A 23,839-nucleotide genomic window follows, 5' to 3' on the forward strand; every position below is an offset into this window, starting at 1 on the left:
GGTATGGACGACGATGCCGTAGAGGAGCAGGCCCAAAACCCGCCATTTACCGGACGCTGGACAGCCACCTCTTCGTATAACGTGTACATGGTGGATACACCCAAAGAGGGTAACAGCGATGACGAGAAATATCCAGTTGAGGATACACCTCCCGAGATACAACCAAAGCACCGACGTCAGCGGCACTGCTCTAAATCACGCCGTAGAAAAGGCAGTAATACCAGCAATGGAGACGATAACACTCTGGAGAATGCCAAAGACCCAGAAGCCCCCGTCAAACCAACATCCGAACAAATGATAGGAAGGAGGGGCATGGTAACCTTGGCGAGCCAGTCGGAGACGAGGACTTGAAGGACAACAATTATGTGCCACCCTCCGAAGATGAAATAAGCCTCGGCGACAAAGACTTCATCGTGCCAGAGGAACCTCTCGCGCAAGAACGCTTTAAGCAACATCTCATCGCAACCGCGAGGAGCCTCAAAAGGAAGCAGCAATGGCTTCAAGACGAACGGGATACACTAAATGGCAGATGGACTAAGGTCCAGGCAGCCGAAGAATACGGCCTCGCACGACCAACTAAAAGCTACCCGAAGCGCAAGTTGTTACCCCAATTCAAGGTTGAGGCGCGGGAGCCCCTAACATCAGCGCGTAACGCATCTGATAAACTAGACCGGCCACTGCATGGTCAAGACAGAGCAGCTACCCAAGCCGAACACCAGCCCACATTACCCCGCCATAAAGGCAGGGAGACAGTGGCCCAGGATTACACCTACGACCTACGGTAGGACCTGGACACTAGGGAAGGCCTAGCCAGATCAATATACGGGTCAAGGGGATGTGTCCCAACATGAGAGGATGGCTATCAGGCCCGGCGTGATCAAAACAACCCAACTCGGGGCGAAAACCGCATAGGGACGTCCGCTGAGCTTTGCCGCGATGTCGCCCATTATAGAGGCACCGCACACCCCCTATGCTTCACTTTGGAAGTAATGGAGCACAAATTCCCAAAAGGTTTTAAACCTATGAATATTGAATCATATGATGGAACAACCGACCCCGCAGTATGGATTGAGGATTTCCTTCTCCATATCCACATGGCCTGCGGTGATGATCTCCATGCCATCAAATACATCCCACTAAAATTAAAGGGACTAGCCCGGCACTAGCTAAACAGCCTCCCAGAGAACTCCATTGGCAATTCGGAAGACTTGGAAGACGCCTTTCATGACAATTTCCATGGTACATATGTCCGGCCTCCAGACGCCGATGACCTCAGTCACATCATCCAGCAGCCCCAAGAGTCAGCCAAGAAACTTTCTCAATTAAGAAGAACCAAATCATCGACTGTCCGGACACCGAAGCCCTCGCGGCCTTTAAACATAGCGTCCATGATGAGTGGCTTGTCCGTCACCTCAGCCAAAAAAACCTAAGTCCATGGAAGCCCTTACCTCACTAATGACCCGCTTTTGCGCGGGAGAAGATAGCTGGATTGCTCGTAGAAGCAATAGCACCAGCGATCCTAGCACCTCCGAAGCCAGGGACGACAATGGCAAACCACGAAGCGATAGAAACAAGCGTCGAAACAATAACGCAGGAACCCAAGACACAGTGGTCAACGCCGGATTCAGTGGCCTCAAATCCGGTCAATGGAAGAAGCCATTCAAGGGAAACAGAGACGGTCCATCCAGCTTAGACAAGATACTGGATCGGCCCTATCAGATTCATGGCAGCCCTGACAAACCCGCCAACCATACCAACAGAAATTGCTGGGTTTTCAAACAAGCCGGCAAGCTCAATGCCGAGCACAAAGGGAAGGGGACACCCAATGACAGGGAAGACGAAGAGACTCGTCAACCAAACACCGGGGGACAGAAGCAATTTCCCTCTGAAGTCAAAACAGTAAATATGCTACACGTGACGCATATCCCTACAAGGGAGCGCAAGCACGCACTATGAGACATCTATGCCATAAAGCCGGTCACCCCAAAACTTAACTCATGGGCGGCCTGCACAATCACTTTTGATCGCAAGGACCACCCGACCAATATCCGTCACGGAGGTTTGGCAGCTCTGGTCCTCAATCCAATTATCGACGGATTCCATCTCATGCGGGTCCTTATGGACGGTGGCAGTAGCCTCAATTTACTTTATCAAGACATTGTCAGCAAGATGGGCATTGACCCCTCAAGGATCAAACCCACCACAACTACCTTCAAAGGAGTAATACCCAGCGTCGAAGCCCACTACATGGGTTCAATCACACTGGAAGTCGTCTTTGGCTCGCCGGACAACTTTCGAAGCGAAGACTTGATCTTCAACATTGTCCCGTTCTGCAGCGGCTTCCATGCACTGCTCGGGTGTACCACTTTTGCTCATTTCAATGCGGTCCCACACTACGCCTACCTAAAACTTTAGATGCCCAGTCCACGTGGCATCATCACAATTAACGGAAACACGAACCACTCCCTCCACACCAAGGACCAGACCGCGGCCATCGCAGCCGAAGTATCAAGCGGCACCTTCAAGCCGCATATCTCATCGGCCATTAAGCCACCGGCCCCTATTACACAGGACCGGCCGATTTTAAAGCTGGATTAGCAGTTCTGCCTCCGTCATTCGCCCTATATACCCGCGAAGTTTGTATCGTGCATGCATAATTATGCACTTAAAGTACCTTGGTCATCGGCGGCGGCACAATGCGGACAGGCCTACAATACAGTTCGCCCTCCTACAGCCTTTCTTTCTTTTCTAACTATATCTTATATTTGCCACAGGTGACTCAAAAACGGTTCATCTTACGGACCTACGAGGACTCTTACTAAGCCCGGTTTTGTACAAATAACTAAAGATCACTTCTTTTAAGGAATACTTTTCGCTGAGGCAACGGCAGTGCAGACGTGCGACAGGAGGTCAAGAAGATTTTTTGTAGACCAAATACTCTATTTAAAACTTGTATAGAGCCTTTTTTCCTCAGCCTTCCACCCCTGGCATGTAAAATGGTCTGGGTAGTAGTGTTATAAACTGTAAGATTGTGTTTGACGTATCAATCAGATTCCAGTGAACATAATCCGTCTCCAGTATTTGCTTTTCCTCGTAGAATTGCATTATTTGGTTGTTTCACGCACACACCTCGGCACAAATCGCCAGGGGATCTATACGGCAACATATGAGTTGCCAAAAAACTCAGAACAGCTCTATAGCATACTTCGGTGTCACGAGTTTGGCATTATATGCATCAGCTTTGAATCATGTCTTTGGTCAACAGTTGGGTTTCCCAGCTCCTATGCTTACTACCTTACATTCCATCTTATCGGCTAGGGTAGTACAGGGAGAACTACTGCGATTGTGTTTCCGTTTCACCTGGTTAAACATCTCAGTAGAAAAAGCCAAAAACTGACCGTCATGATGCAGCGAGCTGGTCAACCACTCGGAGACTAATTAGAATCTTTTGTGATTCCTTCCGTACTACACGAAGGACCGTTCTTTATTTTTTTCAGTCACCTATGTAACGCAACCGTATTCGGATCACCGCGTGCATACTAGGGGCTACATCATAGACCCCACCATAAAACTCCTATGGCTAAGTGAAAGTGTTAAAGCCCTATAGTCCGATTGCCTAGTTCGCTGCACTGACACCTCCTTTAAGGACCAAGACGTTGGGTCAAGAGTGATCAGATGCTAATCTGAACACCCCCCGTATTATATGCGAGGGGACTGAAGCCGGCGACTGGTAAACTTTCAGATTATAAAAAAAATGGCCACACAGGAGGAAATAACTTCTAAGCCAAGAAATGAATAGAACACAGCCTAAATGTATCATAATATTGTTCTCACAATTCTGCTGCATCTATTCGAACATAATATCCTTCGATCACTGCCCTCTATCAAGCGGGCACCCTCTAGGACATCCTCCAAATAATGCTCCGGTGTGCGGTGGTCCGTGCCGCCGGGCGGGCCCTTAGCCGCAACATCGGTGGCCTTCATCTTTGCCCAGTACATCTTGATACGGGCGAAGGCCATCTGAGCACCCTCTATGCATGCCGACCTCTTGACAGCGTCGATACGCGGCACTGCATCGACAAGTCATTGCACCAAACCGAAATAGCTGATCGAAATGGGTTTAGCCGGCCACAGCCGGACCACGACGTCCTTCAAGGCAGCTTCGGACATCTTGTGGAGCTCGGCCCACTGTGCCATCTGTTTGTTCAGCAACGCCTAACGCCATGGCACGTTGAATTTTGACCAGAAAAGCTTCTCCATGAAACGTCCTTCCCGCGCTTGGAAGAACTGTGCCGCATCGGAGACACTCTTCGGCAGGGCCAAGAACGCGTCTGGAGAACTCCACAATTGATTAAGCAGAGCATACTTCGGGTCGCTGAAATTAGTTTGTAAAATAAAGGGCTTACCAGCCGCTATCTCCCCAGCTTGTCGGATCTCCTCCCGAGCAGATCTAGACTTGGACCGTGCTTCTCTCGCCTCTTGTAAGGCCTTGTTGAGTTCGGCGGCCTTGGCTTTGTTATCCTCCTTGAGTGATTTGCACTTGCCAGTGGCATCCCCTAGCTCTCGATCCATGACAGATACTCTCGCTTCGCACTGGCGCCGAGTGGCCTGTTCGGCCTTTAAATCAGCAGCCGCCTTTTGGGCAACTGCATGGCCTGGGCTTGCTCCTTGGCCTGCGCAAGCTCGGCCCGAAGGGTCTCATCCGTGGTAGCACCATCTACATTTATGCATATCACAGTGTATGGTTTTCAGCTTCGTGCTCATACTATTATACATGCTTAAGCGGGCAGTCCCAAAACATAACTTGTGCCTCATCGAGCCGCCTGTTAATATGTGAAATGTCGTCATCAGCTAATTCAAGTTTCGGCTTTATATCTGCAATTTCCGCAGCTTGGGCAGTTGCCTTTGACATAACAGCCTGTTTCCAAATTAATCATGTTACTGTCGGATCACGGGTTCCGGCAAAACCCTCAAGGTTCGAACACTGGGGTGCGCACGAAAATCTCCCCCTACCAACTCACACCCTCAACCTCGCCACGATCTCAAAGGCAAGCTCGACGAAATCGCAACACAAGAGACACAAGATTTATACTAGTTCGGGCCACTGTTGTGGTGTAATACCCTACTCCAGTGTGGTGTGGTGGATTGCCTCTCGAGCTGAGGATGAACAATACAACGGGAAGAACAGCCTCCAGAGGTGAGGTGTTCTTGTGCTTGGTGGGTGTGAGGATGGGTTGGATCTAGTCCCAGATGAGATGGCTGAGGCTCTCCCCCCTTCTACTGTGGTGACTAATCCTATTTTATAGAGGCCCCGGTCCTCTTCCCAAATATTGAGCGGGAAGGGAGCCAACAATGGCCAAATTGAAAGGGGACAACTAGTACAAGTTATGCTGACAAAAGCAGTCTTCGCCTGCCAAAGGCTCTGGTGGTGACGCCGCCTTGGGCTCCATGGTGACCTCCGTCTTGCCGTCCTGCTGGTCTTGGTCTCGTTGCACCGATATGGAAACCTTTGCTTGACGCCTCGGTACTCCTTGCCTGCGTTTGCCTCCTTAGCACCAAAGAGGAAACAAGGACATTGTGTGTGCTGGCGCCCGCCAGGCGCCCGCCTGGTCTCGATCATCATGGCTCACGTCATTGGAACCTTGCGAGGTTTGCCTTGCCTTGATCTCTCTGCCCCTCGTGAGCCAGCCTGGTGAGGCCACTCCCGAGGAGGTCTTGTGTCATCCGCCTCGCGAGGCTTGGCCCCTCACGAGGGTCTTGAATGCTTGTTGGTGAAGATGGGCCATACGGGTCCGCTTGCAGAGCCACGCTATGGGCCGCAGGCAGGCAAGTCTGCGGACCTCCGTTCCCAGAATGCCGACAGTAGCCCCCGGGCCTAAGGCGCGCTCGGGCTTGGCTTCGAGGCGAAGCCAAAGGGCAAGCGATGAGCGTCGCGGGCCCCAATAGCCTGCGGCCTTGGTCGACGCATGGCGATTGATTGGACATGGGTGTCTCGGCTTCCCCATGTTGCCTTGATATCCGCCTGGCTAGGCGGCCGCCGCGGTCTACACAGTTTCCCTCCCATTGTTGCTGTGCACTCCCCAATTCTTCCGCTTCCTTGAAGCTCAGCCTCTTCTCCCAATCCGATCTAAGCCTAATACTCCCATTGCCATGGCGCCGAACTAGTCAGAGAAAGGGAAGAGTCCCCTGTCCTCCGCCGGGCTACGCCCGGCCACTGAGCCTGCCGTTGGCAGGTCGCTCGTGCTCAACCAAGAAGCCATGGATAAGGTGCATCCCATGCTCGCCTCCTGCTTCAATGAGTGGGGAGGGACGATGACTTGGCCTGCGTCTCGTGCTCGTATCGACCGGACAGCCACTGAGGTCCCATTCTTCATCGACGCCCTTTGGGCTGGCCTAGTTCCTCCTTTCTCCGCCTTCTTCAATGTTGTGCTTGCCCCTTCTCGGATCCACATGCCGCACCTTGATCCCCAATCCGTGAACCTTCTTGCCGTCTTCGCCTTTGTTTGCGAGGCCATGGTGGAAATTGCTCCTTCCGTGTCCCTTCTCCTGCACTTCTTCTCGTTGCACCTGATTGATCATCGACAGAGCTCGGGGTGCTTGAGCTTCCAGGCCATGGCAGCGATTGCAGGCGCGGGGATTGACTTCGAGCTTCCACCATCCACGAGCGAGTTTTGGACACGGTGGGTATTTGTTGATGTCGGAGTGCTTAGCCCTTTGCTCCATTCCCCGTCGGCGCCTGCCGTCCCCAACTCCGGTTGGTGCCATCAAAGGCTCGCCGATTCATGCCTCGTCCCTGTCTGTCTCAAGCTGAAGGGGCTGAAAGACCTTGGCGTGGCTGCGCCTATGGTGGTGAAGGAGTTCGTCCGACGCCGGGTGGCTCCGCTTCAGCGCCATTCCTGGCCAATGTGGGCCTTGCTCAGCAGCAAGGACTGCATGAGACTTCAGGAATCCGGGATCCCCCTTGAGGCGCAGCGAATGCTGCTCAAGGTCCTGACGGCTGTCCCATTGCTAGATGACATGCCGGGGAAGAGTTGCCTATTGTACTGCTGCTCGAACAAGGCGGAATTTGTGGAGCGTATGCCCTTCTTCGATGAGTGGGGGCTGCGTCCAGTCGGTCTGGTGGGGCCCCGTGAGAACCCCGTCGAGGTGGTTCCCGTCCATGCCGCTGGCGTCGACCTCGCCCCAAGTGTGAATGCAGGGGGGCGAGCATCGCTTGAGGCTGATGGCGCAGGTGCCGAGGTGCTGATGTTGCCCAGGGCTCCCGAGGTGTCGTCCTCGGGAACTTGTGATTCTTGCCCTGGGGTGGCGGTTGAGGGGGCAATGCAGCCCGTGTCTCCCGAGGTCGGGGCTCCTGAGGCCTCGGCAGGTCGCTGTGAGGCAGAGCCCAATAGCTCCCCTCATCTTGGCGCTCCTGAGGCTGCCCCTTCGAGCGCTTCTCCAGTTGTGCCTCGTGTTGGCCGCCATGTCCAGCGCTTCGGTCGGCTTTGCGTGGACTTTTAAGAGCTCCGCAAGAGGAAGGGGTCCCCAAGCCGCGGCAGCGGCACCTTCGGGCAGTTAAAACGGAGGAAGTACATCGCCGTTGATGTGTAAGTACCTTGTCTTGGTAATTCTCCGCGTGCTGCTTCCCTTCCTGACGATGTCTCTTCATGATCCCTTCCGCCAAGGCCGCGGAATCTCCTGAGAAACAACCTCCTCTCACCTCGTTTCTCCTGCCAAACTTGAGCACTGCAAGCCCGCGCGCTGCTCACAGCGTGGAGTCAACAAGGGAAGCCAGCCCGTCGACAAGGCATCTTGAGCTCGCGCCCTCACCGTCTCTCCTTCACTGCCTTGCTTGGAATACAGCAAGTGTGCCAAGGGTTCCTCCCCTAGTCGTGGAGGGCGGTTGGGTGGCTTCGGTCTTGGGCTCCTCTTCAAGAAGCGGGCCTCCACTCTTCGGGCTCCTCACGAGGCCTGGCCTGCAACTGGGTGGGCGCCAGCCACCAGCCCCCTGCTGAAAGGAGGCGAGCCGCTTCGGGACCCATCTGCAGTCCCCGTGGCGGAGGACGGAGTCAGCAGCATGCTCAAGTCGGCACAAGAAAGGAGCGTCGTCCGCCACAAGCTCTTTCAGGAGGTGATGGGCGCGATGAACTGACTTGGTGAAGAGCTCGTGGATGTGGACGCGCGCCTCGTGGCCGAGGGTCTTCGGCTGGTGGAGGAGCGGCATAAGCTAAAGGTGGATATCAACCTCAGGTGCCACCAACATGAGCTTGATAACGCGAAGGCCGAGGTTTCTCTCGCAGCCTCGTGAGAGGCCTGCTCCCGAGCTCAGGAAGAGGCCCGGGAAGCTGACCGCCGTTGCGAGGCCACGGAGAAGCGTGCATGGGAGCTCCAAGCCTGGAGCGCCTCCTTGGAGCAGCAAGTGGAGGCGCGCAGAGCCACCCTTGCGTCGTTGAGGGGGACGCCCGCCAAAGAGGAAGAGGTCCGGAAGCGCGAGGAGCCGTTGGCGCTGGAAGCCGTGGAGCGTAGCCTTGAGCTTGAGTGACTGGAGATGAGGGAGCGTCAGGTCGCCCAAGCAGAAGACGCCATTGGCGCACGCGAGGCCAGGGCTCAGTAGGAGGTCGATCGCCGGGTGGCCAAGGCTTGCACGGATCTTGAGGGCAGGTACGACCTGAAGTTGGAGTTCGCGGAAGCTGAGACTGCAGGTAGGACTGCTGCCGTCAAGTCTAGGTTAATCGAGGTGGAGCGGCGCGAGGAGGCCACCTCAGCCGCCCTGGTCTCGGCGCAGGCCGAACTGGCCTCCGCCCGCGCTGGGCTGCTCCCTCTTTAGCAGCGGGTCGCTGACGCCGAGTCTGTCGCGCGGCAGAACAAGGTGGAAGTGCTTCAGCGGCAGATGTTGGAGCGCGTGCACGCCCCCATGCTCCAGGACCTCAGGAACAGGGCCAATATTGCCCTGGGTCACATCTGCGATGAGAATGCTCCTCATCCCCACGCGAACGACTACGCCAGCCACCTCCGCTTCTTTACCGACGTGGTGACGCGCCTGGAGAATCATTTCGAGAGAGCTCGCCAACTTGTTGAAGAGAGGAGCCGCGGCCTGCTTGGGCGTGCGTTCTCCCGCGTCTTCAGCCATCTCCAAAACACCGATCCCAACTTTGATTTTGACGCCGCCATTGCTCCCGTGCCCGAGGACATCTAGGGTGACCTGGCGTAATGGGTGGAAGACAATGTGGATGCGCTGGTCATGGCCTTCACTTCCGATGACGATGCGGTGGTGGTCGCGGCGGACGAAGGCGACGTGGTCGACGATGGTGATGGCGGCGCCAGTGGAGGTGATGGTGATGCTAGCGATGGTGGCAGCGATGCCAGCGACGCATCTGAGGGCGATCTGGGGGACGCGGCGAGCGACATGTCCGACTGATCCCTTGTTTCCCAACTGTTTGTCCTGCACGCAAAAGCTCGGGCACGTCCCTAGAGGTTGTAAGAGCATTTTTGGAGGGTAAGCCCCTCATGTAAATATACTACAGCCTCTATCATTTTAGGTCGAGTTGAATATGTGTCTTCATGAACTCACATATCCTGGGGCAAGTTTGCTGTTGCGGTTTACCTTAGCCTGGACGAGCCCCAAACCGGCTCGTGAGGTTGCGAGTTTCTGGGAAGCTCCTGAGGAGCTCGTCGACACGCCCAAGGGGGCCGCATGATAAGCAAGCGCTAGCCGTGGCACGACATGCGCGTGGCGCTTGTGCGCCATGCCTAGCCCTACTCGTGAGGGTCCCACGCGGGGGGAGCAACAGGTGCGAACTCCGAATTAACGCAAGAACAAGATAGCAAGAAATCGCTCGAACTAGAAAAGGCACCCCCCGCGCGCATCAATGAAAATTCAACTTCAACTTAAATCCAAATCCAGAAGGTAGGGTTACAGAGTAGAGATCCAAAGCAAATGGCCGCGTCCGGCGCCTAGTCTAGTCTTCTTGTCTTCTCACCAGCGCGGAGCTAAGTGATGCCACTAGGACATGGGAGGGAGCCCCCGAGGCCCAAGGGCGGCACTCCTGAGACTCCGGGGCGTGTACAGCCCCACTCATTATTACGTGAGAGTGTCACAAGAGGAGAACTTCATAGGCGTGAGCCTTACTTCATATTGCCGGACGAGGGGCCCGCCTTGCGCCATCCTCGACCACCGTTGGGGGCGACTAGAAACCAGGACGACACCAAGGGGCAAAGGGGACGCGAGCGGCTTCCTCGGGGACCACGGGCCCTCTGTCGGGGGAAGGCTCTGGAGCACCTCCCCGGAAGAGGGCCTACCTCCGGGGGACGCCTTGCTCCGTGCGGCGCGGGGAGGGGCCTTGCTCCCGGTCCCTCTCCTGCAGCCCCTAGCGTGCCCCCCTGGCGGCAGGGAGGCCGACGAGCTGGGGCCGATGTCGGTGTCAAAACCGGTGGATCTCAGGTAGGGGGCCCCGAACTATGCGTCTAAGGTCGATGGTAACAGGAGACAGGGGACACGATGTTTACCCAGGTTCGGGCCCTCTCTATGGATGTAATACCCTACGTCCTGCTTGATTGATCTTGATGAATATGAGTATTACAAGAGTTGATCTACCACGTGATCGTAATGGCTAAACCCTAGAGGTCTAGCTTGTATGGCTATGGTCATGAATCTCCCCCTCCAGACTAAGTCCTCCAGTTTATATAGACACCGGGAGGATCTAGGGTTACATTAGGTCGGTTACAAAGAAAGGAATCTACATATTTGGTCACCAAGCTTGCCTTCCATGCCAAGGAGGGTCCTATCTGAACACGGGTGCAGTCTTCGATCTTCGTATCTTCACAGCCCATCAGTCCGGCCCATGGCAAACAAGTTGGACGCCCGTGGACCCCTTAGTCCTGGACTCCCTTAGTAGCCCCTGAACCTGGCTTCAATGATAAGGTATCCGGCGCGTAGATCTGTCTTCGTCATTGCAAGGCGGGTTCCTCCTTCCGAACTCCAAGATAGTCTTCGGACGAAAAAAACGTGTTCGGATCTGCAACACACAGCCATAGAGAGTATAATATTTCACGAATCCGATCTGCTGGCAACTCTAGTAACATGACATCACGCTTGCCCGGTCATTATTTCGAACTGTTTCCCATCCCGCCGTGATACGTCTCCGTCGTATATACTTTTCCAAACACTTTTGCCTTGTTTTGGACTCTATCTTGTATGATTTGAATGGAACTAACCCGGACTGACACTGTTTTCAGCAGAATTACCATGGTGTTGTTTTATGTGCAGAAAACAAATATTCTCGGAATGACCTGAAACTCCACGGGAGGTCCTAGAAAAAATAATAAAAAATCCTCGCCAAATATGAAGACCAGGGGGCCCACACCCTTCTCACGAGGGTGGGGGGCGCCCCCCCCCCCCCTAGGGCGCGCCCCCTACCTCGTGGGCCCCCTGGAAACCCTCCGACGCCAACTCCAACTCTATATATTTGCTTTCGGAGAGGAAAAAATCAGAGAGAAAAAATCATCGCGTTTTACGATACGGAGCCACCGCCAAGCCCTAAAACCTCTCGGGAGGGCTGATCTGGAGTCCGTTCGGGTCTCCGGAGAGGGGGATTCGTCGCCGTCGTCATCATCAACCATCCTCCATCACCAATTTCATGATGCTCACCACCGTGCGTGAGTAATTCCATCGTAGGCTTGCTGGACGGTGATGGGTTGGATGAGATTTATCATGTAATCGAGTTAGTTTTGTTAGGGTTTGATCCCTACTATCCATTATGTTCTGAGATTGATGTTGCTATGACTTTGCTATGCTTAATGCTTGTCACTAGGGCCCGAGTGCCATGATTTCAGATCTGAACCTATTATGTTTTCATGAATATATGTGAGTTCTAGATCCTATCTTGCAAGTCTATAGTCACCTACTATGTGTTATGATCCGGCAACCCCGAAGTGAAAATAATCGGGACCACTCCCGGTGATGACCACAGTTTGAGGAGTGCATGTATTCACTATGTGCTAATGCTTTGTTCCGGTTCTCTATTAAAAGGAGGCCTTAATATCCCTTAGTTTCCAATAGGACCCTGCTGCCACGAGAGGGTAGGACAAAAGATGCCATGCAAGTTCTTTTCCATAAGCACGTATGACTATATATGGAATACATGCCTACATTACATTGACGAATTGGAGCTAGTTCTGTGTCACCCTATGTTATGACTGTTACATGATGAACCGCATCCGGCATAATTATCCATCACTGATCCGGTGCCTACGAGTTTTCCATATACTGGTTCTCGCTTATTTACTTTTCCGCTGCTACTGTTACAATCACAACAAAATACCAAAAACATTACTTTTGCTGTCTTAACTTTTGTTGCCGCTACCACCACTATCATATTACTTTGCTACTAAACACTTTGCTGCAGATACTAAGTTTCCAGGTGTGGTTGAATTGACAACTCAGCTGCTAATACTTGAGAATATTCTTTGGCTCCCCTTGTGTCGAATCAATAAATTTGGGTTGAATAATCTACCCTCGAAAGCTGTTGTGATCCCCTATACTTGTGGATTATCAAGACCTTTTTCTAGTGCCGTTGCCGGGGAGCATAGCTCTATTCTTTGAGTCACTTGGGATTTATATCTGCTGGACACTATGAAGAATTTGAGAGATCCAAAAACCAAGATCTATCCCTCAACTACGAGGGGAGGTAAGGAACTGCCATCTAGCTCTGGACTTGATTCACCTTCTGTTATGAGTTAGTTTGCGACACCTACACCTGCTTCTGCTATTCGTTCTGATATGTCGCATGTTATTGATGATGCCACTTTTGCTATGCATGATACTTATGATGAAACTGCTTCTATGTCTGATACTACTATGCCCCTTGGTGAATTTCTTGATGAACAAATAGCTAGGGCTAGAGAAAAAGAAATTATTGAATCTGAATACGATGATGATAGTGATGATGAAAACATGCCTGTTATTCCTGAAGGTTATCTTTTTGATAGGGAATCTTCTGCCGCTATTTCCGCTTGCAGGGATAGATATGAGCTTAAGAGGTTATTAATTAAATGGAACAAAGAATCACTTAGAGATAAAATGAGACCCGACCCTGCTTTTGCTACTTCACCTATATGTGTTCCTGATAAAGATTATGAATTCTCTGTTGATCCTGATATAATTACTTTGGTTGAATCTGATCCATTTTATGGCTATGAATGTGAAACTGTTGTGGCACATCTCACTAAGTTAAATGATATAGCTGCCCAGTTCACTAATGATGAGAGATCACGTTACCTCTATTTACTCAAAATATTTCCGTTCTCATTAAAGGGTGATGCTAAGATATGGTTTAATTCTCTTGATCCTGGTTGTGTGCGTAGTCCCCAGGATATGATTTATTACTTCTCTGCTAAATATTTCCCTGCTCATAAGAAACAAGCTGCTTTGAGGGAAATATACAACTTTGTGCAAATTAAAGAAGAGAGTCTCCCACAAGCTTGGGGGAGGCTTCTCAAGTTACTTAATGCTTTGCCTGATCATCCTCTTAAGAAACCTGAAATACTTGATATCTTTTATAATGGAGTAACCAATGCTTCCAGAGATTACCTGGATAGTTGTGTTGGTTCTCTTTTCAGGGAAAGAACACCGGATGAAGCTGAAATTCTATTGAATAATATGTTGACAAATGAAAATAATTGGGCAACTCCTGAGCCAGCTCCTGCTCCAATTACTGAGCCTATTCCTAAACCAACTCCGAAGAAGAGAGGTATTCTATTTCTCAGTCCCGAAGATATGCAAGAGGCAAAGAAATCTATGAAAGAAAAAGGTATTAAAGCTAAAGACGTTAAGAATTTACCTCCTATTGAAGAAATACATGGTCTTAATATACCGCCTGTTGAAGAAACATATGATCTCAATTATTTATTCATTGAAGAACCTCCTGATCCCGATATCCCGACACAGGTAGTAAAGGTAAATTCTCTCTATAGATATGATAAAACTGAAGTCCCTCCTACTAAAATTGCTAGTCAGTGCTTGGATGAGTTTGATAACTTTATGTTTAAACAAGACGACTTCAATGCTTATTTTGGTAGACAATTAAAAGAAAATGCTTATATGATTAGACGCTTGGGTGATTATATGGCTGATATTAAAGGTGAACTTAAACTTGTTAGCGAACATGCTTCTATGGTTACCACTCAAGTAGAACAAGTACTTAAGGCTCAAAAACAAGTGCTTGATTAAATGAATAGTAAGAAAAATGATTATGCTATTAGAGTGGTTACTAGAACTGGTAGAATGACTCAGGAACCTTTGTATCCTGAAGGCCACCCTAAGAGAATCGAGCAAGATTCTCAAAGAAATAATATTGATGTTCCTATTTCTTCTAAAAAGAAGAAGAAGAAAAATGATAGAACTATGCAAACTTCTAGTGAACCTATTGCTGAACCACCTGATAATCCAAATGATATATCTATGTCTGATGCTGAAACACGATCTGGTAATGAACATGAACCTAGTAAAAATATTAATGATGATGTTCATGATGATGCTCAACCTAGTAACGACAATGATGTAGAAATTGAACCTGCTGTTGATCTTGATAACCCAAAATCAAAGAATCAATGTTATGATAAAAGAGACTTTGTTGCTAGGAAACATGGTAAAGAAAGGGAACCTTGGGTTCAGAAACCCATGTCTTTTCCTCCAAAACCATCCAAGAAAAAGGATGATGAGGATTTTGACTGCTTTACTGAAATGATTAGGCCTATCTTTTTGCGTATGAGATTAACTGATGTGCTCAAAACAAATCCTTATGCTAAATATATGAAAGATATCATTACTAATAAAAGAAAGATACCGGAAGCTGACGTTTCCACCATGCTTGCTAATTATACTTTTAAGGGTGGAATACCAAAGAAACTTGGAGACCCCGGAGTACCTACTATACCTTGCTCCATTAAAAGAAATTATATTAAAACTGCTTTATGTGATGTTGGAGCCGGTGTTAGTGTTATGCCTCTCTCTTTATATCGTAGACTTGACTTGAATAAGCTGACACCTACTGAAATATCCTTGCAATGGCTGATAAATCAACTGCTATACCTGTCGGTATTTGTGAGGATGTGCCTGTTGTGGTTGCAAACGTTACTATTTTAACGGACTTTGTTATTCTTGATATTCCCGAGGATGATAGTATGTCTATTATTCTTGGAAGACCTTTTCTTAATACTGCAGGGGCTGTTATTGATTGCAACAAAGGCAATGTCACTTTTCATGTTAATGGTAATGAGCATACGGTACACTTTCCGAGGAAACAACCTCAAGTTCATAGTATCAACTCTATTGGAAAAATTCCATCGATTATATTTGGAGGTTTTGAATTTCCTCTTCCTACTATCAAAAAGAAATATGATATTGTTATTATAGGGGATGTGCATATCCCCCTTGAGGTAACTTAGTGTTATTTGAAATTTCTCCGGTTTCATGATTATCGGAATGAGTTTGTTAACAAGACTTGATCAACCTTGTTAGTGGATTATTTTTGATGAGGATGAGATGGATGAAACTAGAAGCACAACCTTCTGTACCCTCTTTATACTTTCTGTTATTTATATTAAATAAAGTAAAAATAGTATTTTTCTGTCTGTTATCTGATTACCCGTGCAATATAAAAATAACCCGAAAATAAAAGTCCTCAGAATGACATGCCAATTTAATATGATTTTTTCGGGAATATTTGAGGATTTACTGTGCAAAAATTACCGCGGGAGGAGCTGCCACCGGGCCACGAGGGTGGTGGGTGCGCCCCCCCCCCTATAGGGCATGTCCCCTGCCTCGTGGGCCCATGGTGGCCCTCCACCACTTATCCCAGCACCCATCTTCTTCCTCTATCTCACACAAACCCGAAAAACCAACTCAAGCATGAGTTCCAGCCACTTTTGCTATGATTTTCGATCTCCTTTCTCAAAGCACCTCTTGCAAAACTGCTTGGGGAGATTGTTCCTTGGTATGTGACTCCTCCATTGGTCCAATTAGTTTTTGTACTAGTGCTTTATTCTTTGCGAATTTGTGCTGCATAGGTGACCATGTTCTTCAGCTTGCATGTCAAATTTATATGGTTCCAAGGTGGTTCCTCTAAGAAGCAAGGACCCAGGATTGTTATGCGCGATGCTGACGAGGATCCGCCAAGAGACGCCCCGGTACGGCCTTGTGAATGGCCATCGGAAAATTTTATGGACCGTGCGGGAATTAAAGAAGAATTCAAATCATATTTGCGCAATGCCGGTCTTGAGGATTTTGAGGCTAACAAATGCCCCCAGTATCATGATCTCACAAGTTCATTTGTGAGGAGGTTTGAGTATTCATCTTCGCGTAATTCTCCTTCAGTCATGTTTGATCTCTATGACAAATCTTATACCATGGACTTAGAGGATTTCACTTCTGCTTGCGAACTTCCATCATGGGGTAGTGTTAGGGATCCCCCTAAATCCAAATTTAGAAACTTTCTTACTAGTATAACTGTGGGGGAATCTAGAGATATAACACAGGCTACCATAGGGAGCATTCACTTTCCTGCTATACATCATTTTGCTCTTTTCATTGGTAGATGCATAAATGCTAAGGATGAAGCATGTCACATGTGTGCCCCTGATCTTAGCATTCTTAGGAGTGCTGTGTTAGGAGACCAATCTTGTCATATGGGAGCCATTGTAGCTCGTAGGTTGCATCATAATAGACATAATGGAGATTTCTTTGGAGGAATATATGCAACCCGCTTAGCTCATTTTCTTGAGATAGACATTCGTGAGGGTGATATGGAGTTGCCCCCTGCATATTTAGATTATGACTCTATGGCTTCACATCAGTTTGTCGAGAGGCCTCAATCACCTCTCTTATATCGTTTAATTTTTGATAAGCGACGTGTTTTCCATATTACTCTCCCTGCTCCTGCCTTTTTTGATTCACAGACAAAAGGAAGATATGTTATTACCAGAGAGGAGGCAGAAGAGAACGAGAGGAGAGCGGAGGCAGCTCGACTCCACGCTGCAGCTCAGCAGGCGATAACCGCTGCACAACAGTATAATCCCAACTATTACTCTTCATCACAGTACGACCCCAACAACTATTATTATGGATATCCGCCAGGCCAGCCGTGGCCATAGACCAACTTAGGCCAAAAGCCTAAGCTTGGGGGAGTACGTATTTCTCACCGACATTACATTTATGTTCACACACACTCATTGCTAGATGTCAGTGCTCATAATTTTGTACTGTAATATCCATGCTAGTTTATTTTCCTTTTCCTGCTTTCTTCTTGTGTGTTTGCTAAACCTTAAGAAAAAACCAAAAAAATTAGTAGTAGTTTATTTTTCTGCCGTAGTAGTAATTAAAAAGAAAACCCAAAAATATTTCCTGTTCTTCTTTTGCTTGTTGGGAGCTTTCCCGTGTAAATAGTTTTATTTCTTTTCTTTTATTTGGGGGTCAGTAGGAGAAGACCATAATTAAAATGTTGAAGTGGCTCTTATATGCATTATTGTTGAATTAACCAAAGAGCCCATATTGCCTTGTTTTCTCCTGTTTATTGAATGCTCGCAGATTCCAGCTTAGTCCAATGCACGTGCACTCTTATTATTATTCACACTGTTCGGTCATGCAAGTGAAAGGCAATTATGATGATATATGATGGACTGACTGAGATAAGAAAAGCTGGTATGAACTCGACCTCTTTTGTTTTTGTAAATATGATGAGTCCCTCGTTCTTGATTCAGCTTATTATGAATAAACATGTTTGCAATGACAATTAGAGATCATGGTTGCTTGTGCCATGCTTGATTAGTTATGAGTTATAATGATTTACCTTGTATGCCAACATGCTATTGAGATGATTATGATGTGGTATGATGGGGTGGTATCCTCCTTTGAATGATTTAAGTGACTTGACTTGGCACATGTTCACGCATGTAGTTGAAACAAAATCAACACAGCCTTCACGATATTTATGTTCATGGTGGATTATATCCTACTCATGCTTGCATCCAATGTTTATTAATTTTAAAGCATGTACATGGCTGTTGTCGCTCTCTAGTTGGTCGCTTCCCAGTCTTTTGCTAGCCTTCACTTGTACTAAGCGGGAATACTACTTGTGCATCCAAACCCTTAAACCCCAAAGTTATTCCAGATGAGTCCACTATACCTTCCTATATGCGGTATCTACCTGTCGTTCCAAGTAAATTTGTATGTGCCAAACTCTAAAGCTTCAAATAAACATTCTGTTTTGTATGCTCGAATAGCTCATGTATCAACAAAGGTTGTCCTTATCTTCCGTGTTAGGTGGGTTTTTCTCAAGAAGAGTGGACTCTGCTCCTCACTCACGAGAAAATGGCTGGTCACTGGGATGCCTAGTCCCATGCTTTACGCAAACTAAATCAAAATTAATTGCAAACAAAACTCCCCCTGGGACCTGATGTATGTTGGAGGCACTCGTTGTTTCGAGCAAGCCATGGATTGATGCTTGTTGGTGGAGGGGGAGTATAAACTTTACCATTCTGTTTGGGAACCGCCTATAATGTGTTTAGCATGGAAGATATCGCCATCTCTTAGTTGTTATGTTGACAATGAAAGTATATAGCTCAAAATACAATTTATCTCTATTTCAAAACCGAGCTCTGACACCTCTACAAATCCCTGCTTCCCTCTGCGAAGGGCCTATCCATTTACTTTTATGTTGAGTCATCACCCTCTTATTAAAAAGCACTAGCTGGAGAGCACAGCTGTCATTTGCATTCATCACTGTTAATTTATGTTGGGTATGACTATGATTGGATCTCTTTTACCATGAATTACAATGTCTAGTCAGTCCTTGATCTTTAAAGGTGCTCTGCATTTATGTTTTGCGGTCTCAGAAAGGGCTAGCGAGATACCATCTTGTTATATCATATTATGATTGTTTTGAGAAAGTGTTGTCTTCCGAGATTTATTATTATGACTTGCTAGTTGATTATGCTATTGATATGAGTAATTGTGAAACCTAAGAATTATTGCAAATGTGGTTAGTTATGATTTATGCTGAAAACTTGAATGCTGGCTTGACATAGTTACAGCAACAAGAGCAAACAGAGTTTGTAAAAGTTTTTCTTTCTTTTAGTTTGTCAACTGAATTGCTTGAGGACAAGCAAGGGTTTAAGCTTGGGGGAGTTGATACGTCTCCGTCATATCTACTTTTCCAAACACTTTTGCCCTTGTTTTGGACTCTATCTTGTATGATTTGAATGGAACTAACCCGGACCGACGCTGTTTTCAGCAGAATTACCATGGTGTTGTTTCATGTGTAGAAAACAAATATTCTCGGAATGACCTAAAACTCCACGGGAGTTCTTAGAAAAAATAATAAAAAATCCTCACCAAATATGAAGGCCAGGGGGCCCACACCCTTCTCACGAGGGTGGGGGGCGCCCCCCCCCCCTAGGGCGCGCCCTCCTACCTCGTGGGCCCCCTGGAAACCCTCCGACGCCAACTCCAACTCTATATATTTGCTTTCGGAGAGGAAAAAATCAGAGAGAAGAAATCATCGCGTTTTACGATATGGAGCCGCCGCCAAGCCCTAAAACCTCTCGGGAGGGCTGATCTGGAGTCCGTTCGGGGCTCCGGAGAGGGGGATTCGTCGCCGTCGTCATCATAACCGTCCTCCATCACCAATTTCATGATGCTCACCGCCATGCATGAGTAATTCCATCGTAGGCTTGCTGGACGATGATGGGTTGGATGAGATTTATCATGTAATCGAGTTAGTTTTGTTAGGGTTTGATCCCTAGTATCCATTATGTTCTGAGATTGATGTTGCTATGACTTTGCTATGCTTAATGCTTGTCACTAGGGCCCGAGTGCCATGATTTCAGATTTGAACCTATTATGTTTTCATGAATATATGTGAGTTCTAGATCCTATCTTGCAAGTCTATAGTCACCTACTATGTGTTATGATCCGGCAACCCCGAAGTGACAATAATCGAGACCACTCTCGGTGATGACCATAGTTTGAGGAGTTCATGTATTCACTATGTGCTAATGCTTTGTTCCGGTTCTCTATTAAAAGGAGGCCTTAATATCCCTTACTTTCCAATAGGACCCCGCTGCCACGGGAGGGTAGGACAAAAGATGTCATGCAAGTTCTTTTCCATAAGCACGTATGACTATATACGGAATACATGCCTACGTTACATTGACGAATTGGAGCTAGTTCTGTGTCACCCTATGTTATGACTGTTACATGATGAACCGCATCCGGCATAATTATTCATCACTGATCTGGTGCCTATGAGTTTTCCATATACCGGTTCTCTCTTATTTACTTTTCCGCTGCTACTGTTACAATCACTACAAAATACCAAAAACATTACTTTTAATGTCTTTACTTTTGTTGCCACTACCACCACTATCATATTACTTTGCTACTAAACACTTTGGTGCAGATACTAAGTTTCCAGGTGTGGTTGAATTGACAACTCAGCTGCTAATACTTGAGAATATTATTTGGTTCCCCTTGTGTCGAATCAATAAATTTGGGTTGAATACTCTACCCTTGAAAGTTTTTGCGATCCCCTATACTTGTGGGTTATCACGCCGTTCCATGTTTTGGGGCGTGGTTTTTGTTGGCACATCCTGTCGAAGCAGAGATCGTGTCCCCTTATCGTGGGATTCTCATCAATACGAGTGTGGGTAACCCAACCATCCCGCGGGAAAGATTCCTTAGGAATAGGCAGGTTCTCAGGCTTAGGAGGAGGCGTTCAATACCCGCTGCCTTTATAAGGGAACCAAGGGCCATCTTCTTTATGCCAAACCTCTCCTCAACCTTCCCAACCTCGAGTTCTAACACCCAAGGTTCGACTTCATTGCTTCAAGCCTCCCCATCATGTCCGAACCCAGCCCTCAAGGCCGATGGGTGGCTTCCTCCGTTACAGAGGAGGATATTGCAAAGCTTCGGGCGGCTAGATACTTGACCATGGAGATCCACCATAGGCTTCCTGCTCAAGGATAGGTTATTCCGACCCCCAGATCTGGCGAGAGGGTCGTATTCATCTCCCACTTCCTCCGAGGGCTAGGGTTCGCTCTTCACCCCTTCGTCCGGGGGCTAATGTTTTATTACGGACTAGATTTTCATGATCTAGCTCCGGACTCTTTCCTCCATGTCTTGGTGTTTATCATTACATGCGAGGCCTTCCTCCGAATCCCCCCACACTTTGGCTTATGGCTCAAGACTTTTAGTGTGAAGCCGAAGGTAGTCGACGGGGAACAGGCGGAGTGCGGTGGTGTTGTAGTGAACAAGCTTACCAACACTCTTTGGCCTAAAGGATCTTTCACCGAAACCTCCAACCAATGGCAGCGAGAGTGGTTTTATGTCACGGAACCCCGTAGCACCAAGTGGGTAGCTATACCTGCGCTCCGTTCCGGCCCTCCGCCACAGCTTGCATCATGGATTAACAAGGGGCTGGACTGGGGATCAGTTGATGAAGTGCAAACTCTACAGAGCCGCATCCGAACCCTCCTTGAGAGAGACATCGATCTTGTCAACGTGATTCAAGTGATGCTAGTTCGTCGAATCATGCCATGCCAGCGCCGGTCTCGCCGCATGTGGGAGCTTAATCCAGAAGGACCATGAACCCTCATGTTGGGGATATTACTACTGGATGTAAACCGGCCAGGAGTAGCCAGGTTAACGCCTTAAAAATTAGAAGCCCATGAAGATGCAAGAATGATGGCACTTTACGAAGACCCAAGGCCCAAAGGCGGGTTAAAGCCTGTAGATATAAACCGACCCGGTCATGTAACTTGTGTTGTAAGATAGGAAGGATAGAGACCGAACCGGACACGTTTATGATCCGGCTTCGGGACTCTGTAACCCGACGGGTGTCAACCTATGTACATAAAGGGACGACCCGGAGCGGTTTAGGCACAGACAACAACTCGAGAGCCAGACAAAGTGGATTCGCTCCCTGGCCTTCGAAACCCTAGCAATACCAATCACAACTAAATGTAGGCTTTTACCTTCCTTGAAGGGGCCGAACTAGTATAAAACTCCTCATGTCCCCTTGTCCGGTTTAACCCCTTAAGCTAACCCATAGCGATGGCTCCACGACTAAGACCTTTCACAAGGACATATGCCGTGACAAACCCACGACAGTTGGCGCCCACCGTGGGGCTATCACATGATGGTTTTGAGTTCTTGAAGGGCAACTTTGATGGACTTAAGGGATACGTTGTGGGCCGGATGACGAAGAGTCGTCGCGACAAGCTCTACATTGACAATGCAGGATGGGGTCCCGAGGCCGATTCAATTGAGTATGGGTACCGGGTCCCCTTCGGTGGGATTCACGTCTTCATCGGCAAGATTGGCGAATCGGCCCCTGAGCCGGACATCTGCACCGACATCATCGAAATGGCTCGGCGTGCAAGCTCTTCGCCGGTTCATCCCGTGATAAAGCATGTTTTCGTAGGTGTCATCCATGGAGCAAGATACGAGGACGGGCCGGCGTCCGATGGAGAGACCGTGGTCTGTTCTGACGATGAGTCTTCTGGAGAGACCGAATCGCTTTATCAGTTGCAGGACGGCCGGATTGATGGAGGATCTGAGGGAAACAGTATTCCGGATTCCCCTAATCTGCCAAACCGGGCCGCCATCTTCATGGCCGGCACACAATCAGTGCCTCATTCATCAGCCGCCGCAGCAATACTCTTCGGTTCAACAACGGCCACACCGGTAGGGGCAGTAAGCTCTGCGCCGCCTCCAGCCCAAGTCATGTCTGATTTGCTCGACGCTTTGGCAACGTTGATGGCCGCAGAGGTGGATGCAGCAGCCAGGGATCAGCACAATGCGGAGATTGCAAAGGTGAAAGATCAGATAGCTCAGGCTGACCTGGCGACGGAGAACGCTAGGATGGCTACAGAACGGGCTGAATTGGAAGCACAGGCCTACCGGATTAGGCTGGATCAGAATGCTTCCGAGGAAGTCATGAGAAGAAGGTACCGATCACGTCTCCCGTCGGTTTATGAGCCCCAAAATATCTTCAACACACCAGGAGCAGGAGCTGGTAACCAACCCATACTAAACCGGATGGAGGCACCGGGAACAGGAGCGTCGGTTCAGCCGCGCACGATGGACCCGCCTCGCCAGAACAATGTTGTGCCACCATATGTACCAACACCTCCCGGGCATTATTCCAACCCGTTGGACAATATTGTGGCCGCCGCTTCATGCCTGGCAGCCCTCCCAACCGACGGTGAGTCACCAGTTGCGGTTGAAGCACGTCGGGCCAGGGATCTCCTTCAAACAGCGCTGAATCAACAGCAGGCATATTCACACAGTCGTGAGAGGATTCATTCCACTCCCCGTCCAAGCCGAAGCTATAGTAGACATATTGAGGATGAACCAACTGTGTCAAGCAGTGCACGTCGCCAAAATTCGCCGCGAGGAAACAACCTGGCAGGGGGAGGTGCTAATGCGCAGGATGTTGTGGACCATGGCCACGCACGTCGGGAGGCCGAGTTAGCAGCTCGACACGGAGCACGACAACATACTCCGGTTCACCCTACTGCTTCAGTAGATCCAGGTGTGGTATTTAGTTCCTTAGGGGTGTCGTGTCTCACCCCCGCTTTGCGTAATGTGAGACTGCCCAAGGACTTCAAGGGACCTCGTAAGGTACCAAATTACACCGCCGATTTACAACCGGAGGCGTGGGTGGAAAGCTATGAGATGGCAATGGAGATGTTAGATGTGGATGAGGCAGTGTGTGCTAAATATTTCACAATGATGTTGGAAGGAACAACTCGTACTTGGTTGAAGAGCTTACCAACTAACTCTGTCGGATCATGGGCTGAATTG

The sequence above is a fragment of the Triticum dicoccoides genome, chromosome 7A (assembly GCF_002162155.2).
Source record: "Triticum dicoccoides isolate Atlit2015 ecotype Zavitan chromosome 7A, WEW_v2.0, whole genome shotgun sequence".
Lineage (NCBI taxonomy): Eukaryota > Viridiplantae > Streptophyta > Magnoliopsida > Poales > Poaceae > Triticum > Triticum dicoccoides.